Source organism: Lygodium microphyllum, chromosome 10 (genome assembly GCF_053477565.2).
Source record: "Lygodium microphyllum isolate KBCC chromosome 10, Lygodium_microphyllum_v1.1.10, whole genome shotgun sequence".
NCBI classification, from domain to species: Eukaryota; Viridiplantae; Streptophyta; class Polypodiopsida; order Schizaeales; family Lygodiaceae; genus Lygodium; species Lygodium microphyllum.
The window spans coordinates 37,692,193-37,704,514 of record NC_141144.1 but is presented as its reverse complement, the minus strand read 5'-3'; the positions used below and the strand labels follow the sequence as shown (position 1 = coordinate 37,704,514).

Genomic DNA, 12,322 nt, shown 5'->3' with positions numbered 1-12,322 from the left:
TATATTTGGATTTGCTTGTGGAATAGGTTTAGGATTTGGATTGACAGTGGATGGCAATGCAGGTGGTTTAGGCCAATTCTTGCGGAAAGATGGTGATGAAAAACGACCTGGATTAAACCTTCTAAAATTGGAATTGAATTGTTTAGATCCATAATTACCGTTTGCTTGGAATGGCTGTGGTCGTCGATCTCTTCCACGTAACTTATCTTCAGTGTCGTGAGCTAAGGAGATGGCATCTTCAAGGGTAGCAGGCTTGAACATATTCACCTCAGCGTAGTAATGTCCAAGAAGTCCAGACATGTACTTCCGCTTATGTGTCGTCTCTGGTACGTCTTCAAGCATGCGTAGCTGTAAGAGTGCATTCCAAAAACGCTCTGTATACTGTGGAATAGGCTCACGATCGCGTTGTTGAAGTAAATCCCATTGCTTGATTGCCTTCTCATGAAATTGCGGTGGTAGAAAATTTTGCATGAATTTCTTCTTAAAATCTTCCCATGTAGCAGGACATTCTATACTCTTGCGGACGACAGTCCACCAAAGTGATGCTCTATCTATCAGATGATTAGTAACACACTTGATTTTATCTTTCTCAGGATAAGTTTCCTCATGGAAATAGTCATCAAACTGGCTAATGAATGATAAAACAGTCTTTCCTTCTCTTATGCCATTAAAAGTGCGAAACTTGAAACTTCGTTTACTTATCTTGGATTCCTTGCGAATGGTTTGTGCTTCAAGAGTGGCGTCGATGGTACGGCGAATCAAATCTTGAGCTTGTGGTTCTTCTTTATCAGTGGACGCTCCTTGTAGCTTTGTCAATTGCGCTTGCAAGGCTTGCCTAGCTCTTCGCTCTTCTTCCAATTGCAGCATGATAAGATCCAGCTTTTGTTCCATGGTAGGCTCGGGTAGGTCGTCTTCAGCCATAGGATCATCCATATGTGGGGTAGTCATCCTATAAAACTCAACAAACCTTTCTCACTCAAAATCAGTTAGCGGGATGAGCGTAGCTCAAATTTGGGGTTACAAGGCTATGTATTTTTTTTGGGGTATTTTCTTCTTCAATTTTCAGAAATTCTGAAATATTTCTGTCGCCGTTTGCTGAAAATACTTCAACGAACTTGTAGATAGGTAGAACAACTTGCTGCGAACAACTTTCCAGTTCTGAGTTTTTGCAAACGAACAAGTCTTCTATGAGTTTTAAGCGTTAGTCAGTTCTGATTTAGTCTGACTTGCAGAGTTGCAGACTTAGCAGACTTGCAGGGTTGTGAACTTGCTGAACTTAGCCGACTTGCAGAACTTGCAGTACTTGATTAGTGTCGACTTGCGAAACTTGACTTCTGATGCGCAGGACCCGGAGTTTACAGACTTGTTTGCCTTCACTGACTTGCAGAGTTTGAAGTAACTTAAGCTTAATTAGTTAAGCTTAAGCTTAATAAGCTTAAGTAAGGAAGATACAGTCCGCCGTTTTTCAATCGTGGGGGGGGGGCCGTTTTGACTGCACGGAAATTTCGGGACCCTCCTCTTGCCAACGATTTGACGATTTGAACCTCAATAAGCTTCTTAAGCTTTATGATTAGGCTTTTAATGAAGAAGATTAGAGCTTTCTCACTGTTTTTTTTTCAACGACTTGATGAAGAGAATTGATGAGTGGTCCTCCGCCGACAGAGATTGGTCCTTCGCGATCTGACAGTGGAAATAGGGGTTCTTGATCGCCAGAAGTCTGCCTGTATCGACGGTTCGCGACGAGATTGACTGTAGAGGCCGTTTGTTCCTGGAGCTCCGCCTTCGCCCGAGATTGGTAGCGATTGGAAGCCCTTGATCTCTGCTCCGCTCTGATACCACTGGTGATCAGATCGGTCGCAGATAGCTCACGTGGTGAATTCCCAAAGGTCCCCAAGAACAAAGTACTCTACTTTTTAGCACAAAAACCAATGTAAAAGCAAGCACGACATGAGACAAGAGACAAATTGGGTTCAATCTCCCCCATGCCTTGTGTGAGCGCTTCACAAAGCATGTATTTAATGTATATTTCCAATCTTTATGCTCAAAAATAGCCCAATTACAAAAATATGACAAGCTTTTAGCTTTTGAGTTTGCTTTCTACCAAAAATAGGAAAATAAAGCTAATGGACGGTGCCCATAGAGTCTGGCACGCCCAATCTCAATGTCCAAATAGAAATAACATATCCAGGCGCATAAGCGCATACAAAATAATAATAAATAATCGATGTCTCTATAGACATAACAAAATATAGGCGTGGCGCCTATCAAAATATAGTCGAAAGGTCGAAAACCCGCTAGACTCCAATGCTTTCCTCCGCCACTGCTGCTATCTCTACACATCAACTGAAGCATTCACAATCGTTAGTAAAATAACACAATTAAACCGACAAAAGTGAATACCTAGCAGTCTTCAGCTACATAAATAAATCAACTGGTTAGAAATAAATCCTAACCTTAATTTGTTACGAGTGCGCACTCTAAACTCATAAACGTTTATTAATTTAATATGCATTTTGCGGAATCACCCGCTATGGAATCACCCATGTACACACTAAATTAATGAAACGCCCGAAAAGGACAGGTGTCCCCATCAACTTCTCGCACAAAGAATCCTCTTTGCGTATGAGCCCCGGTCATCTAAGTTTACGGAATCCACCGTAAAACCTCACGGAATCCACCGTGGAATATGCCTCCTGGCATCAGAATAGCACTGGCCAACATATTGAATCTCAGATCGCAACTACTCATCAGAAAATGGGTGTGAGGAGTAACCTGGATCATATAAAGAATAGTATTTTGCCAAGGACAAGATACAACCACAGGCTAATGGGGAGGCATGAAGGACCTCATTGATTGTGGGAATATGTGCACACATATCAACAAGGCTCTAGGCTGGACAGTATTCACTGCTGGCAAAGCTTATCAGGGTGATCTGTTCCACACTACAAAGGGCCTAAGAAAATGGGTTAATTGTGACTATTTGTGGCTGGTTAAGAGGCTTGAAGCCTCAACAGCTTAGTAATTAATCTAGCTCTGAGAAATTTTGTCTTCATAGAGCCATCACCAGGTGAAATGAGGGTTGTAGCGGTATTCAGATCTATATTCTATTAGAAGCCAAAAAAGTTGTTTGGAAGACAGCCAGAACAGAGCTAAGTTAACAGAGCTGCTCTACTACCACTCCACGAAGAGTGGAGACGGGATGACAAGCCTTGAAGGTTTTGTGCTTTGCCACTCTATAGCTAGGGAAAGCACTATTCTAGACATCATATTGGTAATAATAGAGGGGAAAAGAAAAAGCAGAAAAGAAGGGGAAAAAGCAAGCAGGTAGAGCCGTGGGGGGGACTTTTTCTCGTAGAGTTAGCATCTGAATCAAGGGGGGCCAATTCGATCACACATGGATGGATAGAGGGCATCATTCATAAGGTGTGTAGATGTCGTGCAAGTTTCGCTTTCTGGACGTTCTGTGTCCACGCCATAGCCAGGTGAAGCAAATAGAGTATGCAGCCGCAATAAACACACCTGAATCAATTGCTAGCGTTACCTCCTCTTCAGCCGCTACGTAGGATGGGTACTGATCCTTAGGATCTAGGACGAGCAATACCAACACAAAAATGGATTTCTTGTTTTGGAAAATTGGTCCTTTGAGAGACTTGGTGCCAGGTGGGGCACAACCAAATGAGGGGTCCGACTCAACAAAGACATGATCTGTTCAAGTTTCTACTCACCAGTCATCCTTACTATCATAATATCTGCTGAAGCAAAGCCTAGAAGTAGAAGAAAGAGAGAAAAAATTCATAACATGTGCTGAACAGTGACAGAGTAATAGCTTGCTATGTGTTTACGTTAAGGGCTCTCTGTGCAAAGAGGAAGAAAATTCTCACAGTAGAAGAACTGCTAGCTCTTGAGGTTCAAGCACAGGGCTGTGTCAGAACTTGCTTGGATGTTCTTTGCACAAGCTCTGAAGATGGAGAGTTCTATCAAACTGGATGCCTCAAGAGAGGCTCACCAGACCCGAGAAGTATCACCTTTGTCAACAGATTTGTAAAGTTGCAGACTGATGGATCTAGTGATGTACTAGAAGCTGATAAAGCAGGTCATTTTGCAAGTGAATTCCCTTTTCTATATGCCAAAGCTAGAGATTTGCAGGTTGCTGCTTCAGAATTGATACGAGAATTTGAAGAGAGGTATAGTCAGCTTGATGCTATTGAACAAAGAGTATTGGATGTTGAGAAAGTTGAGCTTTTCTTGCAAGCTGCAGATCTTGCTCTTCAGGAAGAATTAGGAGAGCTTCTTGAGGATCGCACGAAGCCTATGGGTCTTAAAACAGATTGGCAAGATGCCCAGGATGTGGTCTCGACTTTGACCAAGAGGCAGATATGGAAGACCCAACTACAAAATGGATCCATGACATTGACGCCATCTTCTACTCCTATGTATGTTTCTACCCCTCTTATTTCTTCTCTTCCTCAACCAACTACTTGGCCTATGCCAGTGCCTATTGTTTCCAATCCTTCTGTTCCTCCTGTTCCAAGACTGATGCTGACTCCTTCTGCTCCAAAAGCATCTGCTCCTTTGGTTCCTTCCTCTCTTGACGACATAATCAAAGGCATAACGGATTTGACACTAGAGTCAGCTAAAGCAGAATTGGTGGGAAAGTTGAAAGAGCAGTTTGCTTCGACCGCGCCTACTATTTCTTCTAGTGCTCCTAGTGCACCTAGGGGTGCCCCTAGTGCACCTAGGAGAGATCGAAGATGTATTTGGTGTGATAGTAGGGACCATCAGCATTGCAGGGATTGCAAATCTTTTCAAGATGCAAGAAGGAAGAATTTGGTATTTTGGGGACAAGATGGCAAGATCTGGTTGACTAAAACAGGAGCTCTGCTTGCTACCAATTTTGGGAAAGGCGGAATGAAGAAATTAGTAGATGACATGGCTACGCGTACTTCTTATGTGGAACCTAGAGGAGATGCTTCTACATATGGAGGTGCTTTAGAGATGGCAAACAACGGAAAAATTCATCAGACTCTTTTGACTAGTCTAGTTTCTAGCATAAGATCTGAGACAGGTTGGGATTCGCCTATTGACAGATACACTATTTATGCCTACTTGGCTAAGTCTCAGGGAGCAGATGTACTTGTTGAGGAGAAGCCTAAAAGAGATGAAGAGAATCCAAATGCAGCTAAAAAGACTAGAGGGGGTGAGTTTGTTACTCCACCTATTCCAGGACCGTCTTTGAGACCAGGGCCAGAAGGACAAATGGAAGATGCTCAAAAGAAAGAAAAGAGGCATGAGCCTAGACAGAGAAAGCAGCTAGGATTTAGATTAATGTCCGATATTGAGACATCTATGGACATGAAGAATGAAAAGATACTTGGAAGTGAGGTGACTTTTACTATTTCTAAGGTTTTGGGCATTTCAAAAAGAGAGTTTTAAGATCAGTTCCAAGAAGTCCTGAAGAGGAAAAGACATACATTGCCTACTATTGATACACAGGGAGTTTTGATTGGGGAGTTGGATGAGGATGAGGATGAAGTTATGGTTGAGAATGCTTCTGTTTTTCTGCAGACAGAGAAGAGAGTTCAACCTATGCATTATGCTAAAACTGATGAGCCTATCTTGGTACCGCATAGTCACTTTTCGCAGAGTCATTGGTCTAGGGCAACTACAGAAACAATGGTAAAAATTGGAGAGAAACAGGTGCCTTATGTTGCTTTGGTGGATCATGGTTCAGAGATTAATCTTATAGTTCGTGGAGTTTATGAAAGTAATAGATGACCTATGGATGCAGAGCATGGGTGGCATATGAGAGCCGCCAACAATACTGTAGGTGATTTGTATGATGCCTATCCCAGTGTTAGGATTTCTATTGGAGATGTAGAGGAGGATTTCCATTTCTTTGTGCAGGATTCATGCTCTTACCCCATAATCCCAGGACATCCATTCATCACATAGATGCGCATGGAGACGAAAGTAATGGATGATGGATCTACTTATGCACGAATTCGCAGTAAAGATGGTATGAGAGCACTCCAGTTTATGACTGTGTGTGTAAATCATGCTAGAAACAGAGATACTCTTCGAGATGCACCTTTGCCCACTATGAGGGATTCGGATTTTCATTAGGTACCATTGTTCCGCGAGACGACAGTGGTACAGAGCAGAGGAGATTGGAGTTCTCACCTCTTAGCAGCAGTGTTTTCTCCTCCAATTTTGTTGGAATTTCAGCAAACAGTTCGATGAGTTATTAGAAGATTTCTAAGTTGCCTAGAGTTGCCAGGCAGTACATATGTAGGAAGGAGAAAGATTTAAAAAATGCAGGTATTTTAAAGGATGATGAGCATATAGATGGGATGTATGATAGTATGGTTTGTGCAGATACGATGACAGAGATGGAAAATATGCTGAAAGCTGATATGCAGAGTTGTTACAGTAATGTATCAGTGCAATCCATGGACATGTTTCATGAGATTTCAGATTTTGTGTCATAGATAGAGTCAGAGGCTAAGGTGACTCAGCAAAAAGTGTTGAGTGCTGAAGAAATTCAACAAACAGAGTTTCCGACTGATTATTATTAGCCTATAGAGACACAGAGGGCTGAAAACTTTTAGCCAACAGAGTTTACTGCTGAAATATTTCAGCATCCAGAGTTCAGGGCTGTTCCTATGTAGTCAATAGAGTAGAAGGCTGAGGATATTCAGCCCACCAAAGGGCAGAACTGTTGATTTACAGCATGATTTGAGTAATGTAGAGGATCATAATGAAGCCAGGATTGGCACGAAATACAAGACTGTGGATAAGAAGGTGAAGCCGGTAGCTGGAAGCCGGTAGCTGGAAGCCGGTAGCTGGACCGCTTCCACCTGACAATGATCAGCAAATAGAGAGGGCTGCCAAGCAGCCAATTTTGAGGAATCCAGAGCATATAAGCCATAAATTTTCAGCAGAGACTCTTACTGAATTAAAAATTAGAAATGGTGATTTCTTGCTATCCTCAGAGAAGCAATGCTTTCAGGATATGCTTGAGCGACATGGAAGGGGATTTGCTTTCTTCTTGCATGAGATTGGATATGTGAATCCGGATGTTATTGCCCCTATGGTGATCTTTACTATTCCTCATATTCCATGGAACCTTTGACCTATTCCAGTGCCTAGGGCACACCTGCCAAAGCTAGTTGACCTATTGAATGAGAAAATCAAGATGGGAATCCTAGAGCTGTCATCTGCACAATACTCAAATAGGTGGTTTACGGTTCCAAAGAAGAATGGTACTCTCCGATTTATACAGGACATGCAGCCAGTAAACAGAGTTACTATCAGGAATGTTGGTATAGGTCCAGTTGTGGATGAGTTTGCAGAAGCATTTGCTAGATGTGCCATCTATTCTTTAGGTGACTTGTATTCCGAATATGATCAGTTTCAGCTTGGAAAGCAGGGACATAACCACTATGAGAACTCCTATTGGGCTTGTCAGGATGTGTACCTTGCCTCAAGGTGCCACTAATTATGTTGCATATATGATGAATGCCATGCATAAGATCCTTCGTGAGTACATACCTCAGCTTACCATGCCTTTCTTAGAAGATGTGCCCATTAAGGGGTGTGCAGAAGAAGAGAAGAATGAGAGTCTAAATGAGTAGGGATGCAGATACTTTGTGGCTGATCATATTGCAGCTTGTGAAAAGATTTTGGCCAAGTTAGAAGAAGTGGATTTGACACTATCAGGGCAAAAATCTGTTTTTGGAGTAAATGAGGTCGTCATTGTTGGACATATGTGTGGGTATTATGGCAGAAAACCTTCACTTGAGAAGGTGGATGCTATAGGAAAGATTACAGAGTATTCTTCTACCACTTTAGAGGTATGGAGATTCATTGGAACCTGTGTGTTTTACATGATTTGGATACCCCATTTTTCACACATAGCAGATTGTTTATATCAGCTGCTTCGAAAGGGGCAAAAATTTTATTGGGATGAGAGCCACACTAGAGCCATGCGGAAATTGAAGAAGTTATTGCAGATTGCTCCTACTCTCAGGAAAGCGGATTATAATTGTGGAAGGCCTATTGTATTGACAGTTGACACTAGTCCAAATGGCATAGGTTGGGCTGTGGGTCAAGATGATGCAAATGGAAATAGGTACCCTATTCAGTTTGGGGCGAAAGTCCTAAACGAGAGATAGAGGAGGTATCAACAAATCAAGAGGGAATTAAAGGGAATTGTTACGGCTCTCAAATGTGACAAGGAGTACTTTATTGGAGCCCTAGTTGTGGTAGAGACAAATTGCTTACCATTGATAGGTATGATTACGAGTTGCTCTACTCCGGATATAGCTATGTTGAGATGGATCGCATACATTAAGTCATTAAATCCAGAATTTAAACACATAGCAGGGAAGGATGATCTAGTGGCGGATATGCTATCTAGAGCCAGATATGATAATGAGGAGACACTACTTGTAGAAGAGGATGATGCAGAAATTTCAGCCGCTATGGTTGATCATGTTTGCCATGTCTATGATATTGTGGCTTTCATAGAAGAACTCTATGTTGGAGATTGGTTGTAGTTTGGTAAGTACCTTAGTACACTAAGAAAAAGAGATGAATGGACAGATGAAGAGTTCAAGAAGATCAGAAGAAAAGCCTATGGTTATTTTCTCAAGGACGGATTTCTTTGGAAGCACCCAAAGAAAAGAGGTGGATTACCCTTGCGGGTTTTCTGCAATAAAGAGACCCAGTTACAGGTGATGAGAGAGTTTCATGAGAGTTCTTGGACTGCTCATAGAGGGGTGTGAGCTACTTATGATAAAATCAAGGAAAAATATTGGTGGAAAGGCATGTATAGAGATGTTTCTCGCTTTGTAGAGACTTGCAGGGACTGTCAAATGTATTTCGTAGTGCGTCATCGAGATGAGCTTCATCCGACCTATCCACTATGCATTCATTATCAGTGGTGGGTAGTTAACTTGGTTACTATGCCGATGGGTCTATGGCAGATGAGATATATTGTATTGGCTAGAGAGGATCCTACTAATCATGTTGAGGGCAGACCTTTGAGAACGAAGACCACTAGTGCAGTGTGTAAGTTCTTATTGGAAGAAATTTTCTGCAGGTATGGCTGTGTGGGTAAGATCACTGCAGATCGCGGTGAATTGGATGCAGATGAAGCTAGGGATTTTTTCTCTCAACTAGGAATCAAGTTGGCTCTAACCACAATATATAATCCAAAGGAAAATGGAAAGAGTGGAAGAGGGCATCCGCCGATAGTGAAAGGATTAGCCAAAGCATGCAGAGGACGGATTGGAGAATGAGACTTCTACCATTTGCTTTATGGGTTGATCGTACGACTTACAGTGTTGCCATAGGATATATGCCCGCAGAGTTTATGTATGGTCAGAAACCGATTATGCCGACTGAGACCTGTGCTTTGACTTGGTCAGTTTTACCTTGGCAGGAGGATTTGACGAGAGAGGAGCTCTTAGATCTTCGGATCGGGCAGTTGGAGAAAAGACCAGAGGATATTCAGCTAGCTATTGACAAGTTGAAGGTTGCTAGACTTAGAAATAAGGACAGGTTTGACAACAGGCATTGCTTGCGGCCTATAGCAATAGAAGAGGGAGACTAGGTGTTAGTCTTTGATAGCAGCCTTGAAAATTAGCATATTGCACTTTGAAAGATGGTGAAAAGGTGGTTTGGGCCATACAGACATGTCTTTGACAATGCAACATATGAGTTGACAGAATTAGATGGGACAATGCTTAGAGTGCCTGTTGTAGGAAAAAGAATCAATATTTTCAAGAAAAGAGATGATGAGGATTATGCATTGGAAGAATTTGCAAGAGAAGAGCAACAAGAAGAAACTCTAGTAGAAGAGACAGATGATATGAAAGATAACCTTACTCATATATCGAAAATAGACAATGAAGAGATTGATCTGTACGTGGATCTTGACGATAATGTTCATGGGTAGTTGGCCCATTCGGAGGATGAGCAGGACCAGAGGGGGTGGATGTCATACCGCTGTGCATCCGAGGTGTGGAATACACCTCAAGGATTGGTTGGAAAGAAACGTATGGTCTTCAATAGCAGAGTTTGAATATGACATTCCAAGAAGTGAAACAGTAGCCAAAGATCTAGAACACCACAGAAGAAGGTGGTCTTGAAAGCAGCTCCACATTCCCAGATAGTGGGAGACCTACTACTTCTAAGGTTACTTTTGAAGCAATGGGTGATATTTTCTATGAATATCTTCTAAAAGTGTGGCTACTAGGAAACAAGACAGAAATAGTAAATCATTACAGGTTGTGCTGAGGATGTTGGAAACAAGTTTGGGGCAGAGGAACAGGCAGTCACAAAAATGAGGAGGAAGGTCAAAACAAGAAGGGATATGTGATGTCATTAACAAAAATATAGACTCCATCAAATTTTTTTTGTACATTGCAGAACGTTCTAGAGCTCATTCATTAATAGACAAGATGGATGAACTCACCAATTTTTCCCCAGGAATGCTTGCTCTTGGATCAATAGATGCTACTGGTGAGAAGGCCACCAGATATCTAGATGCTGCAAAAGAGCTTGTGAAAACATGCTATCATTTCTATCAACGCACTCCAACAAAACTTGCAGGAGAAAATTATTACTTCAACAATGGTCAGGACATGTCCGTTGGCACATCTTGGAATATCTTGAGGCCAGAGACAGTGGAGTCCTTGATGTATTTGTGGCATAGAACTGGGGATCAAATCTATCCTGATTGGGGATAGGACATCTTTCATGCTTTTGAAAGGCAATCATGTATAGCTTCTGGCTATGTGGGGCTTAGAGATGTCAACACTGGAGTGAAGGATGATAAAATGCAGTCATTTTTTTTGGCTGAGACACTGAAATATTTATACTTGCTCTTCTCTCCTTGTGATCTTATTTCTCTTTATCAATGGGTTTTCAACACCGAAGCTCATCCAATCGGAATCATTGCACGTGGACAGAACAACACTGACCAACATATTGAATCTCAGATCTCAACTACTCACTAGAAAATGGGTGTGAGCAGTAACCTAGATCATATAAAGAATAGTATTTTGCAAAGAACAAGATACAACCACAGGCTAATGGGCAGGCATGAAGGACCTCATTGATTGTGGGAATATGTTCACACATATCAACAAGGCTCTAGGCTGGACAATATTCACTGGAAGAGCTTATCAAGGTGATCTGTTCCACACTACAAAGGGCCTAAGCAAATGGGTTAATTGTGACTATTTGTGGCTGGTTAAGAGGCTTGAGGCCTCAATAGCTTAGTAAGTAATCTAGCTCTGAGAAATTCTGTCTTCATGGAGCCATCACCAGGTGAAATGAGGGGTGTAGTGGTATTCAGATCTATATTCTATTAGAAGCCAAAAGTTGTTTGGAAGACAGCCAGAACAGAGCTAAGTTAACCAAGCTGCTTTACTACCACTACACGAAGAGTGGAGACGGGATGACAAGACTTGAAGGTTTTGTGTGTCAAGATTGTGGGAGAGAAGGAAGGAGTCTCACTTGTAGCTTTCTTGCTTGCACAATGGGGGAATACACACAAGGGTGGAGGCTGAAAATAGTTTTCCTATTCTTAGTTGTGTAAGCCAAAAGAACTCACATACAAAGAAATAGAAGAACCCTATATATGGGTCTCAAACCAAAGACAACTAACTAAGGTGGCATACTAACTGAGCCACGAACTAGAGTAGATAAGGATAGCTGTCGTCTAGCTATTATTCATGGGCAGTGTACCAACCGCATCTGCAACTGACAAGTCGGTGACATAAATGCACAACGGTCACCTGGCATATCGCAAGTGGAGCTTGATCTCTCAACACTCCCCCTCGAGCTCAATCCCAATTTCTGCACACCAAGCAGGTCTCTGAACTTGCGCAGCTTCTCTGTGCCCAATGCCTTCGTAAATATGTCAGCTACCTGATCCTCTGTGCTGACATAAACTAGATCAATAAGACCTAGTAAAACCCTCTCCCGCACATAGTGATAATGCACCTCAATGTGCTTTTTTCTAGCATGATAGATTGGATTATTTGCCAAGTGTATACTACTCATGTTGTCACAATAAATGACAATTGGCCCATCTGTAGGCTGATGCATATCATAAAGTAGCTTATGCAACCAAGCTACCTCACATGCAGCCATTGCTGCACCCCTGTACTCGGCCTCTGTGCTCGACAAGGCAACTATAGGTTGTTTCTTGCTACTCCAAGTGACTGCAGCACTCCCAAAAGAGAACACATATCCACTGGTAGATCGTCTATCAGAAATGCTACCAGCCATCAGTGTATCCATGCAACTG

The 12,322-nt window shown here is 42.1% G+C and overlaps 1 pseudogene; it reads left to right on the top strand.

The window, feature by feature from the left end:
* The first annotated feature begins 3,431 nt into the window (after positions 1-3,431).
* LOC148029885 (mannosyl-oligosaccharide 1,2-alpha-mannosidase MNS2-like) lies at positions 3,432-11,024 on the top strand (annotated as a pseudogene).
* Positions 11,025-12,322: the final 1,298 nt, after the last annotated feature.